We start from the raw sequence: 12,355 nt of genomic DNA, 5'->3' as shown, positions 1-12,355 counted from the left end.
GGGGCTGGATTTGAATTCAGGTCCTCCTGAGTTCAGGGCCAGTGCTCTACCCACTGCGCCACCTAGCGGCCCCTCCTCTTCCTTCTCTAGGTCTTTGCCCTGGCTCTCTCTCAGACCTGGAATTCACTCTCTTCCTCACCTCTATATCTTGTCTCCACTACTGTAACATCTGCAACTCCCTCAAATTCCTTTCAAAGCTCATTTCCTTTAGGAATCCTCTCTTCTCCTCTCACTAGTATTTCCCCCACAAAAAATTATCTTATATTTATACTGCATATATTTTATATTTACTTATATGCATGCATGTTGTTTTTCTCATAGAACGTAAGGTCATTGAGAACGAGAACTATTTAGATTTTTGTCTTTGTATCTTCAGTACCTAGTATTGTGCCTAGGACATAGTAGGTCCCTAAGAAATGTTTACTAAATTGATTGACAGGCCCTCCCAACCCTACCCCAGCGTCTAGGTGGCACAGTGGATAAAGTGCCAGGCCTGGGGTCAGGAAGACTCATTTGGTCTCAGATATGTACTAACTGTGTGACTCTGGGCAAGTCACTCAACCCTGTTTGCCTCAGTTTCCTCATCTGTAAAATGAGCTGGAGAAGGAAATGGAAAACACTCTGGTATTTTTGGTAAGAGAACCCCAAATGGGGTCACAAACAGCAAGACACAACTGAACAACAAGCCAACCCTACCCTTCCCAAGCTCAAACTTCTACCATCCTTCGAGGCCCAGATCAAATGACAGCTCCTATATGAAAATTTCTAAGACCCGCCCCCCCCATCTGGGAATGATTTTTCCCTCCTTTGAACTAACAAAGTACTTTGTACCTCCTTTGTTGTATTTTCACATCGTACCTTACATTAGACATATCTTATCAACCCTGTTAGACTCTAAGTTCTATGAGGGCAGGGATGAAATTTTACTCTTGGATCATTGATTTAGATGGAAGAGACCCCAAAGGCCATCTAGTCCTATCCCTTCATTTTATATTTGAGGAAACTTAGACCCCAGAGAGGTTAAGTAACTTGTCCAGATTCATGTAGGTAATAAGTGGCAGGACTAGGGTTTGAATCTCTACCTTCAAATCTATTGCTCCATTGTACCACATTGCCTCCTGTGTTCTTCTTTTCGTTGACCATAGTCCTAGCACAACTCAACAAGCATTTTCTGAAATGAAATTAACTGAATTAATAGAATCACAGAATGTTAGAGCTAGAAAGGAGCTCAGAGACTATCTAGTTCAGCCCTTCATTTTATGGAACTAAAGTCCAGAGAAGGTCCAGATTGAGGCCCAAACTTCTATTAAGTCATACAGCTGTAAGTAGCAGAGGCAACATTGTAATCCAGCCCTCCTAAGTTCACTATGGCACATAGCCTTTGGAAATGAATACCATTTATAGAATTAAATATTAACCAGGAAAAACCCCTACTTGACAACTACCACTTGCATTTATATAGCAGCTTTGAAGTTTATAAAATGCTTTTTCTTTCTACAACTCTGATAAACAGATGTTGTCATTGTTGTTCAATTGTGTCTTGCTCTTTATGACCCCATTTGGGATTTTCTTGGCAAAATGCAGAGTGGTTTTCCATTTCCTTCTCCAGCTTATTTTACAGATGAGGAAACTGAGGCATACAGGGTGAAGTAACTTGCCCAGGGTCACCCAACTAGTACATATCTGAGGCCAGATTTGTACTCAGGAAGATGAGTCTTCCTGGCTCTATTGAGCCTATCTCTCTCACTGAGCCATCTAGCTGCCCCAGGAGATAGATAGTGGAGTATTATTATTCTTATTTTAGAGATGAGGATTTTAAAGAGGTTTAGTTACTTGCCTAGTATCATACAGAAGGGCAGAGTTGGTGAGAGATCAGAAAAAGAGAGATCCTGGTTCTTCTGGCTTCCAGTTATGAGATAGAACATATATAGTTTCAGATTCTCTTCAGGGAGTGGTCTCTGAAGGGAGGGAAAAAAAAAAAACCAAACTCTGGGAAGGAGCTGAAATGTAAAGGAGCTGGCACCTTAATCATGTCCCTATCCTCAGCTTACTGCACTAGAAGCTTCAGAGAATTTCCCTTTGCGTGGGATCTGGGACCATCAGATGAGCAAAGAAATTTGCTAGAAGTAGGAGAGCTCTTCACTCTGTGTGTTATTCAGTATATTCTCATCTATATAATTTCTCTGATTTCCATTTGCTGTTGGCTTGGATAAATGATTTTATTTGCTATTTGTTGTGTCATGGTCTTTGTGTAACTGGCATTTTTGTTGAAAGTCATGTCTTGGCTTTATCCTTTCTGGTTAGGAGTTAGCAAATGGGAATATAGCTTGAACCTAAAAATTATTTTTTCTAGAATAACAACATTTAGGGGGACATATAACTGTAATTCTAACCTGGTACCCCCTCTCTGAGGAAAGCAGAGTAGCCAGCCATATATGGTTTCAATCTCCTGCTTCCCTCCTGGCAGGAATCAAAAGTTTCTAAACTCTTCTTTTTCAGGATTTGTAGTGGTATCAACACTTGTATTTATCTATGTCTGTGTCAGATATATTTCTGCCCTTCATTAATGAAAATTTTCATTCCTAGATGTATTATCGTACATTGCACTTAGCTTATGGAAAAATCCCAACACAATCTAGGCAAGCTTAGGAGTGCCAGCAATCACTTTTTGTAGGAGCAAATGAAAACAAGATGGTATGTCTACATTTGTGCTTGTTTTGTGGTATTACCAGTTTCAATTTTTTCTTTCCATAAATGACCTGAATTTTTTAAAAATAGATGACTTGCAAAGTTGCCTTATGAAATAAAGGACCTTATGATAGCTAAAGGAAAAATATTCTTAGTTAAGGGCCCCCATGTCCACCCTTTAAACAACTGCAGAGTACAATCCTTTTGGCCCTATAGAAAAAACACCGGACCCATTTAGAGAATGGGGAGGGGGTGATTGGGAAAGAGGAAGGGTGTAGTTGTATTGGCCTTTAAGAATCCCTGAATAATTCAAATGTAACCTACCCAACTTTGTTCTCAAGGAAGTCTGGCTCTTTTGGGAAAAAGCTGTTTTGCTTTGACTAAAATAGCTTTCTTATTAAAGAAACTGAGGAGAAAATACTAGATGGCACTACGTGTTATTTAAATACACAGGGAGCTAGCTAGCTGATGTTAAAAGGGAAGACCACAACAAATCCCTCAAAGTACAAAATTGAGCAATACTTTCTGCAAACCACATCAAAGAGATGTGAACAATAGAAGGTTCATTATGGAACTGGTTCCATTAAGAGTGTCTCTTTTTCATTGGAGGAATAATGATGAGAAAATGTAATTTTTCTTACTATGGGCTTTTCTCCTTTTCTTTTGGTTCTGTGGCTTACTGTAGTTTCCTGATTAAGAAAATTTCAACCACAAACATTTATTAAAGCCAGATTTCAGAGGGAGTCAAATGCAGTGAGTTGGTTTTTGTTAAACACTTTGGAAGAAACCCTGCGTAGGTTAAATTTGCTCTGGCCTGTGTGGCCAAGGTTCAGATTGTTTTTAATAGGCCCAGGGTGAATTGAGGATGAGGGTCCATTATCAAGTCAATCTCTATAGGACTTTAGGACTATGAATAGCCAAGGTTAGTCCAGACTTTTTAGGATTGCTGCCAATAAAATGCCCACTGACAAGCTTTAGCTTAGCATATTCTGACCCCATCCAATAAAAGTCATGTTATCTCCTTGCTTACAAAAAAAAATGCTGGAGTGGCTTCCTGTTGGCTATCAGATCAAATCAGACTTCTAAAACTTTTCATTCAAGTCACTCATTGACTAACCCCATCTTATGTATCACTAGCTCCTCTTTAATGAAGATCCCCTTGCTTTCATCTGGTTGGCCTTACCAGTGTAACAGAATAGAGAGAGCATAGGACTTCCTTGGAGTCAGAAAAAATGGGTTAAAATTATATCTCAATTTACTCAATGAAGCCTGGCAAATTACATAATCCCTCTTGGCCTCAGTTCCCTCATCTGTAAAAAAAGAATGTATCATATGATGCAACTAGGGTGTGCTGATTTAATATTTAATAACTGGACTAGAGGGTAGCGTGGGGAGGGAAGATATATATGCACATAGTTCTAAGTTTAATTTGTATTATTAACATTATTAATTTGCATAATTAACAAACCAATAAATCAAGATCTGATTTTTAACTTCCCTGTGTTAATGTATGAGATGTACATCCTCACCCTGAAAATTTAACAATGGGCAACAGAGGTATGAACTAGGTCTGAACAAGGTTTAAATATTCCTATCAAATTAAGCAAACAAGCAAAAGCAATTGGTTGAAGTGAAATGAAAATGGGAAATGTCTTGAGATTGGCTGGAAAAACTCTGTCATGCTCTGTAGACTTTGTGTAAAATAGTGATCACTTTGGAAACCAAGAGATTCTAGTGATGAGCCAAGGTCTTGAAAGAAATTGCTAGGAGGAGAGGGGAGATTTGAAGCTGCAATCTTATCTCCTACCCTTGTCAAGAGGAGGACCTTGTGAATTTTAGAGTGTTAGAAGGTTTGAACTTTCTGACTTTCATTGTCATCCTAGAAATGCCTGACAATAATGTCTATATTGGGAGCCAAAGGACAAACTAGAAACAGTGAGGAAAGGCAGCTTCAGGACTCTCTGTGGTGCCCAACCAAAAGGCCATCATGTGCTTAAGGGGAATATCATGAGGATGTAACAAGGAGGAGAGAAGGACTACGAGAAATCAGGAACTGTGTCACCCCTTTGCCACATGTGCTTCCTACCCTTGATTCCACTTACTCCTGGACTGCATTTTACGTGGGAGAGGCTGGCAGAGACCAATAGTTCTTATGTCACCTTAGTACTCTTTCTGAACGCTAATTGTCTGGTTGACTAATTGATACCAACTGATTATCAATGGGAAAAGCACACAGGTAAGGGCTTATGAGTTATAGCATTAAAATGACACTACCAAGTACTCAGGGTCCCCTAGAATATGGAAGATAGAAGCAGTGGCCAAGCCCTGGGGACTCAGTCTACCAGTGCAAATAGGTGTTTGAGGTAGTCCCAGAGCATGTACTTCATATGTAAGGGACTTTGGAAACCTTAAAACACCATATAAATATGAATCATCATCATCATCATCATCATCATCTTTACCTTTCTCTATTCTCCATATCCATTGTTTCTTCCTGCCTCAGTGATTTTTCTCATGCTATTCCTCTTACCTGAAATTCCTGCTTCCTCCTTTGCTACATATGGTACAAATGTTACATATTCTTTTTGCAAGGTTCAGCTCAAAACATTTTCTGCACATATGTTTCTCAGTCTTATGGAGAGTCTCACATTAGTTTTTCCCTACTCTGAATTCCATTAGCATTGATAGATATGTACATATAAACATATATATACATACATACATATATACACACATGCATGCACACATATATGTATATGGTCTATACCACACTACCACTTCTAACTATCATATTATTTTAGAATTCTCTTTTAATGATAACTCTTGAATTACATGACCCAGGACCTTTGTGATATTAGGCAAATGTGAATGAATTAACCTTCTCTGTCTCATCTATAGAGTAAGGAAGTTGGGATAGATGATCTCTATGATGGCTTTCAGCTCTAAATCCCATGCTACCTTGTTTGCCTAATGATAAATTCCACAAAAACAGAATCTGTGTTTTATATTTCTTTTGAATCCCCCACAGCATTTAGCATAGTACTTGGTATAGAGCAGGTACTTGATGAACACCATAAATTTGATAAATTTGATAAATACCATAGTGACAACACACAACTGCTGGCCTGGGGAAGTTGGGGTACTTGATCTCTTCCTTTCCAGGGTCCTTACCTATGGAGCCATGTATTGACCAAGGTTCCATCCTAGGGAGCCTGATCTCCAAAGAAAGGAGTCTGGCTCTTTCAAAGTCTGTGGCTTTTTACATTTCCACACTGGAACCCTCTGGAAAAAAAAATCACTTGAAGCTTAAGTTTGGCTAATGTATAGAGTATTCCCAAAAGGGAGAATAGAAAAACACTCAAAGTACAATACAAATCAGTTATAGGACATCTTTTTACTTCCTCCACTCAAAAGAAATGTTAAACATACAAAAGACTCACAAAAGCACACAAAAAAAACTTAAACATGAAACAGTAACAGTATTATTATACTCTCCTGGTAAGTTGATACTTAAAACATTTGAACATGAAGCATTTTGTGGAACTCTTGAATACTCAATTTATATTCTCCTCAGTTCTTTAAACTGTTTTGTTTTGTTTTTTTTCAAAGCCCTTATCTTCTTGCAAGCCATGGGTTATGTTCTTCTTCCTGTCTGTGGTATTCTTTTTCTCCAGGAAGTATTGCAGTAAGTGTTGAAGAGCTCTTCACATAGTGTAACAAGGCAACAACTGAGGAATCCAAGAGTTCTGGACCTCTCACATTCACAAGATTGACTCCAAGACTGGAAATGTCCATCACAAGATCAACATTTGGGTTACCAATATTCTGGAAAGGAATTCAAGGCAGAAGAAGAAACTAGAATTTTTAGATCTAGTCTCAAACTCACCCTTTCATCCACCCCAGAGAGAGAGAGAGAGAATCTTACCACAAATTCTAGAGAGTTGGAAGAGAAAGAAGGACAGAGGGAAGAGATACTCCTTTGAAAGTCTATTGAGTGGGTGACTCTTGCTGTTATGGTGCTCAGTCTTCTAGATGCTGCTTTGATACAGCTTCCTCTTCCCTTCCTGTAGCCCCACAGGGTGTGGGGGAGATGCTCAAAGTACTATCGAGGGTGTGCTGTATCACTCTAAGGCACCAAGCCTTTCATCACTTTCATAACCAGCACACATGGTCCACAGGAAAGGACCTGGACAAATACGTCACCAGCTCTAGACATGCTCCATGGTGTGTATCCTAGCCAGAGATGATGGGAGTTCCTTTGATTACCTCCATTATACTTGTTCAAAGAATGAGTGAATGAATGAATGAATGTATATATATGTAAATTAATAGAAGATAGAATCACCAAGCACCAGTGGTCAAATAGAACACTTGGGTTTAAATCCAAGTTCTGCTATTCACCACCTATATTTCCTTGGTCAAGCCTCCAAACCTTTCTAGGTCTTGGTTCTCTCAACTGTAACATTAAAGGTTTAGAGTAGAAGAAACCTAAGGTTCCTTTCAGTCCTAAATTTTATGACCCAAACCTCAGAAACATGGTGAATAATACTAGGGTTACAATTTGCTCTCTACTAGTCACTGCTATCAAAGAGAAAGGACAACCTAATGACTATTATTTGACATTAACTCTTAAGCTTCTGACAAAACTGAGCTATTATTCTAGGTATATAATAAGGTAGCCTAATACCTTGAAGAATGGAAAGAGAACTGGGCTTGGCATCAGGAGATGTTAGTTCTTCTAATTCCAGTTTGGTCATTAACCATTTGCATGACCATGGTGGGATTTACTTAATCTCTTTGGAACTAATTTTCCTCATTTGTAAATAAGAGGGAGTTGACCTAGGTGATCTCTAAGATTCCTTGTAGCTCTTTAAGCTCTATGATTCTAGGAAGGTAAGTAAGGCAATAATAAAAAATAACTTTCTTTATGACAGAGTAGGTGTACCTGTAGTGACATCTGCTGGACATTTGGCTGAGTATTACTTTTATAGGTAGTTATTGAATCGATTGAATTTATTTACCATTTATAAATGCTGGTTTTACGGCCCCAATAATTTACAAGAACAATTAAGGAGACATTATGCCTACTCCTAAATTCTCCTAGGAACTTAAAGAACAACATTGGTTGAATGACGCATATAGATAGGTTCATTTATCCATTTGACGGAATATATATGTATTACCAAATAAATGAATCAAAAGAATATATCCATATATGTTTCATAAAATTGGTCTTTTAAGTTCCTAGAAGAGGAGATGTGTTACGTGGCCTAAGTGCTCTTATAAATTAAACCACATACACATATAAATAATCATGGGAATTAATTAATACATACATGTAGATAGATTATATAATTTGGTATATGGAGCTGGCATTGATTTGATATATAGAACAAAGTATACTTTTATTAACAAAAAAAGATACAAATGACAATTATAATTTTCTAAAATTATAAATTTAAGAACAATCATGTAACATAATGGTAGTGGATAGAGGGCTGGCCTTAGAGTCAAGAAGGCCTTGGTTCAAATCCAATCTCTGACACATTCTGGCTGTATGATCATGTACAAGTTGTTTAACATCTCAGTGTCTTAAGATATCAATGAAGCAAGCAGGTAGACTTGGGTGACTTATCTAGGGTAACAAGCCAATATAGCTTTGTAATTTCAAGGTTCTTTATTTATCATGCCAAGGATGCCTCTCATTTATGCAGTCAGCCATTAAATTATTGACCAAACTTTTGCTATTTTAAATAGAGCAACTATGGATATGTGTGTTCAGATAGATTTGTTTTTCCTTTTTGTGATGTTTTCAGATCCTAGCAGTGGAATCTCAAAAGATTTGGTTGGTTTTGTGATGCTTACTGCATATTGTGACCAGGTGTCAGAAGGCCCAACAGGCACATGAAGACACTCTTACCTCCAGTGCTCCAGCCTGCCACCACCCAGATTCCATCAGGAACCAGATGGGCTAATGGAGCAGAACTGTGGGAAGCCCCTCTCTTCAAACTTCCTGGCAGTGTTCCCTTCTTTCCCTCTCCTGCCCAGATGCTGACTTTTCCATCCCAAACTCTACAGAAGAGAAGCTGGAGCCTCTCTGGTACTCTGACCTTAAGGCCAATTCCCCCCCTCCACATACCACCCCATCTAACAGTTGTATGCCAGGCTGCTCCAGTTCCTTACCTCCAGAGGGAAGGGCAGTGATGGCAGCGATGATTGGGGAGTTCTAGGAAGATGGAAGATCACTAGGCCTTGCCATCCACCATTACACTGTGCCTTAACAGTAGGTCTTTTCACCTACCCTTCCACTATGTCTTCCAGTTCACCCATCTGACCATCCATCTTGCTGCTGTGCCCTCCAGATCCCCAAGTATTGCCACCTGACCTACTGCAGCACGCTAGGAGCCATTGGGCCTTTCCATCTGCCCTGTTAATCCTCCTATATGGGTAGTGGCCTGCAGTTACAATGTGAGCTTCCTGAGAGAAAGGACAGTTTTGTGCTTTGATTTGTATACTTAGAACTTAGCAGTGCTTGGCACTTTTAAGTACTTAATGTTTTTTGCATTCATCCATTGCCATATGGCTCTCCAAAATGTTTATATTAGTCTTTAGTCCCATCATGTTCCCTAGTCCTGCCAACAACGTCTGATGATTTCCCCATATTGTTTGCAATTCTAGTGGTATTAAGATAGTATCTCAAGGTTATCTTGATTTGCATTCTTCTGAGCATTAGGGAATTTGAGCATATTTTGCTTGGTTTGTATTTCCTGTTATAAATTGTTCATCTCTTTTGACCATTGATTGGGAAGTATATATTAGTCTTGAAGAAGTGTATTGGAGCCTTATGTGTTCTATAAGACTTTCATCTCTAGTTACTGCAATGCTTCCCCTCTTCCCCAAATGATTTTGATTAATTAGTCCTCCCTCCAGGGGCCAGGGGTATCATTTCATTTGGGACTAATGGGTGTGGCTGTATAGGCTATGCAATGCTATATTTATCTGGGTAAGCCACAAGGTGGCACTCTAAGCCCTAAGCTACCAGGGGGTTTCCTTGCGATCAGAGAGCACCTTGCAGTCCTGTTCCGGGGTTACCAGTTCACCACCTGTTCAGCTGTCATTGAAAAAGTGAGCTTTTAATGATCACCATTTCCCTTTCTAAATTGTCACTAATCATCCTTTTAATTATGCTCTAGAAGTTCGTCAGGAACAAAAAATAAGCTCATCAACCTATAATTTGAAGAGCTTCCCTTAAAAAAAAAATTAAAACAAAAATTTGTCCATGTCTAATTCTGCGGCAAGGAGTCCTGTTGTGAGGATCAAAATAATGTGTGAAGTGCTTTGTAGCTGTATGGTGCCATGGAATATAAGTTGCAATCAGTTTCTAGAAGGAAGTCTGGTATAGTAGGGAAAAGCACTGAATCTAGAATCAAGACTGAGTCTAGGTTTGAATTCTAGGTTCAAGTTTGAATTCTGCTGTTTAGTCTTGGTCTTATCAGGCCATCCTAATGCTTCAGCTGGGGCCAATCAGCGGGTCTAATTCAGAGACAAAATAAGGTTGTAATTAGTTAATTAATGGTGCTCTCCTTAATTCTACCTTTTATAATCCTTAGCTTCCTACAAGGCTCAACTAAGGTACTGGTATGGTAGAGCTTTCCTCATCTCTCTAATTCAAGACTTCTTAACCTTTTTTGTTATACACCCTTTTGGCAGTCTCATTAAGCTCATGGAGTTCTTTTCACAATGTTTTATAATAATTGAAGGAAATGCAACATTTCAGAGGTTTGTAAAAATAAATGTGTGATTATTTTCCTATCCAAATCCACAGACCTGAAATTTATTCAGGGACCTCAGGTCAAGAACCCCTGTTCTAGTTGTGAACGCTTTTTTGATGTGGGTTCAAGAGGAAAGAAACAGGTATTATTCCAAGGGTTGGACGCTAAGCCAAGATAACTGAAGCAATTGCCACTTTAAATATTAACGAACATTTTAAAAAATCATCCCTAGATATGACCTCAATAAATAGGGTCACATGGAAGCAGGAAAGTTGCTCTGAGCTGCTGAAAATTAAAGGTAAAAGTAGCTAGCCAGAATGGAAAGAAACTGCACAAGCAGAGTGCCACCTGGTGGCTGATGCACATATCAATCAATCAGCATTTATTGAGTGACTATTAAGATATTAGGCGATGTACTGTTGGGAATATAAATATGAAAATGACATATTCTTTGTCCTCAAGCACCTTACATTCTGCTAGGGAGACCCATCTTGTTAATAGATATGGGATACACATACACACATATAATTTTTACAAATACACAGTAATTGTAGGAGCCAACCCAACAAGTGAGGAAATTAGGGAAGGACTCTTGAAGGAGATGGAATCTGAGCCAAGTCTTTAAAAAATAGTTTATTATTTTTCAAGTAACAAGTATTCCTTTTATTGATCTTATCACTTTCCTTAAAACTCCTTATGCCTCTCCCCTCAACTCCCCAAATTAAAAAACAAACTTGAAAAAACAAATCTTTCAACACATAACTACCTAGTCCGGCAAAACAAATGCCCCACATGAATATCTGAAAGTGTGCATCTTTCTACATTTAAAGTTTCATTATCTCTCTGGCAGGAGGTGAGTGGCATGTTTCATCTGCATTCTTTTGGACATACGATTTTATCATTGCATTGATTAGATTTCTATAGTCTTAAAAAGTTGTTTTCCTCCATAATGTTATCAGTATATAAATTATTCTCCTAGTTCTGCTCACTTCGTTCTGAATTTGATCAGAGAGGTCTTTCCAGCTTCCTTTGAAACAGTCCATTCAATCATTTATCATGCTACAACAACATTCCATTATTCATACACCACAATTTGTTTAGCCATTCCCCAACACACCTCTTAGTGTCCAATTTTTGGCTACCACAAACAAGTGCAGCTGTAAATATATTTGTACATATAGATCTTCTCCTCTTTCTTTGACTTCTTTGGGAATATAGGCCTAGTAGTAGTATAGCTGAGTCAAAGGGTATGGATAGTTTGGTAACTTTCTGGGCAGTTCCAAATTGCTTTCCAGAATGGCTGGAAACAATGTACTTGTGCACCTATATTCCCACAGTCCCTCCAACATGTTATTTTCCTTTTGTCATCTTTGCTAGTCTGATAAGTATGATTTGAAATCTCAAACTTGCTTTAATTTACATTTTTTATAATACTTTACATTAATTTACATTTTGAAATTTTAGTGATTTAGAGAATTTTTTCATATAGCATTGATAGCTTAGACATCTTCCTTTGAAAACTGCTTGTTCTTATTTTTGGATTATTTTATCTATTGGGAATGGCTTAATTTCATAAATTTAAATCAGTTTCTATGCATCTTAGATATTAGGCCTTTATCACAGAAAATTGCAACAAAGATTTCCCGCCACCCCCTTCAGGCCCACCTCCAGTTATCTGATTCTCTCCCAATCTTCATATTAGATTTGTTACTGACAAAAGTTTTTAAATTTCATATAATTAAAACCAACTATTTTATCTTGTGTGTTCCTACCTATGACTTTAGACATGAACTCTTCCCCTATACACAGATCTAAAGGAAATTCTCTCTTGTTCCTCTAATTTATGATGTGAGCTTTTATATACAGGTAATATATCACGGTAATAAATCCATTGG

The sequence above is a fragment of the Vombatus ursinus genome, unplaced genomic scaffold (assembly GCF_900497805.2).
Source record: "Vombatus ursinus unplaced genomic scaffold, bare-nosed wombat genome assembly UNPS02010219.1, whole genome shotgun sequence".
NCBI classification, from domain to species: domain Eukaryota; kingdom Metazoa; phylum Chordata; class Mammalia; order Diprotodontia; family Vombatidae; genus Vombatus; species Vombatus ursinus.
The sequence above is the reverse complement of the archived record's forward strand: the minus strand, read 5'-3'. Positions refer to the sequence as shown.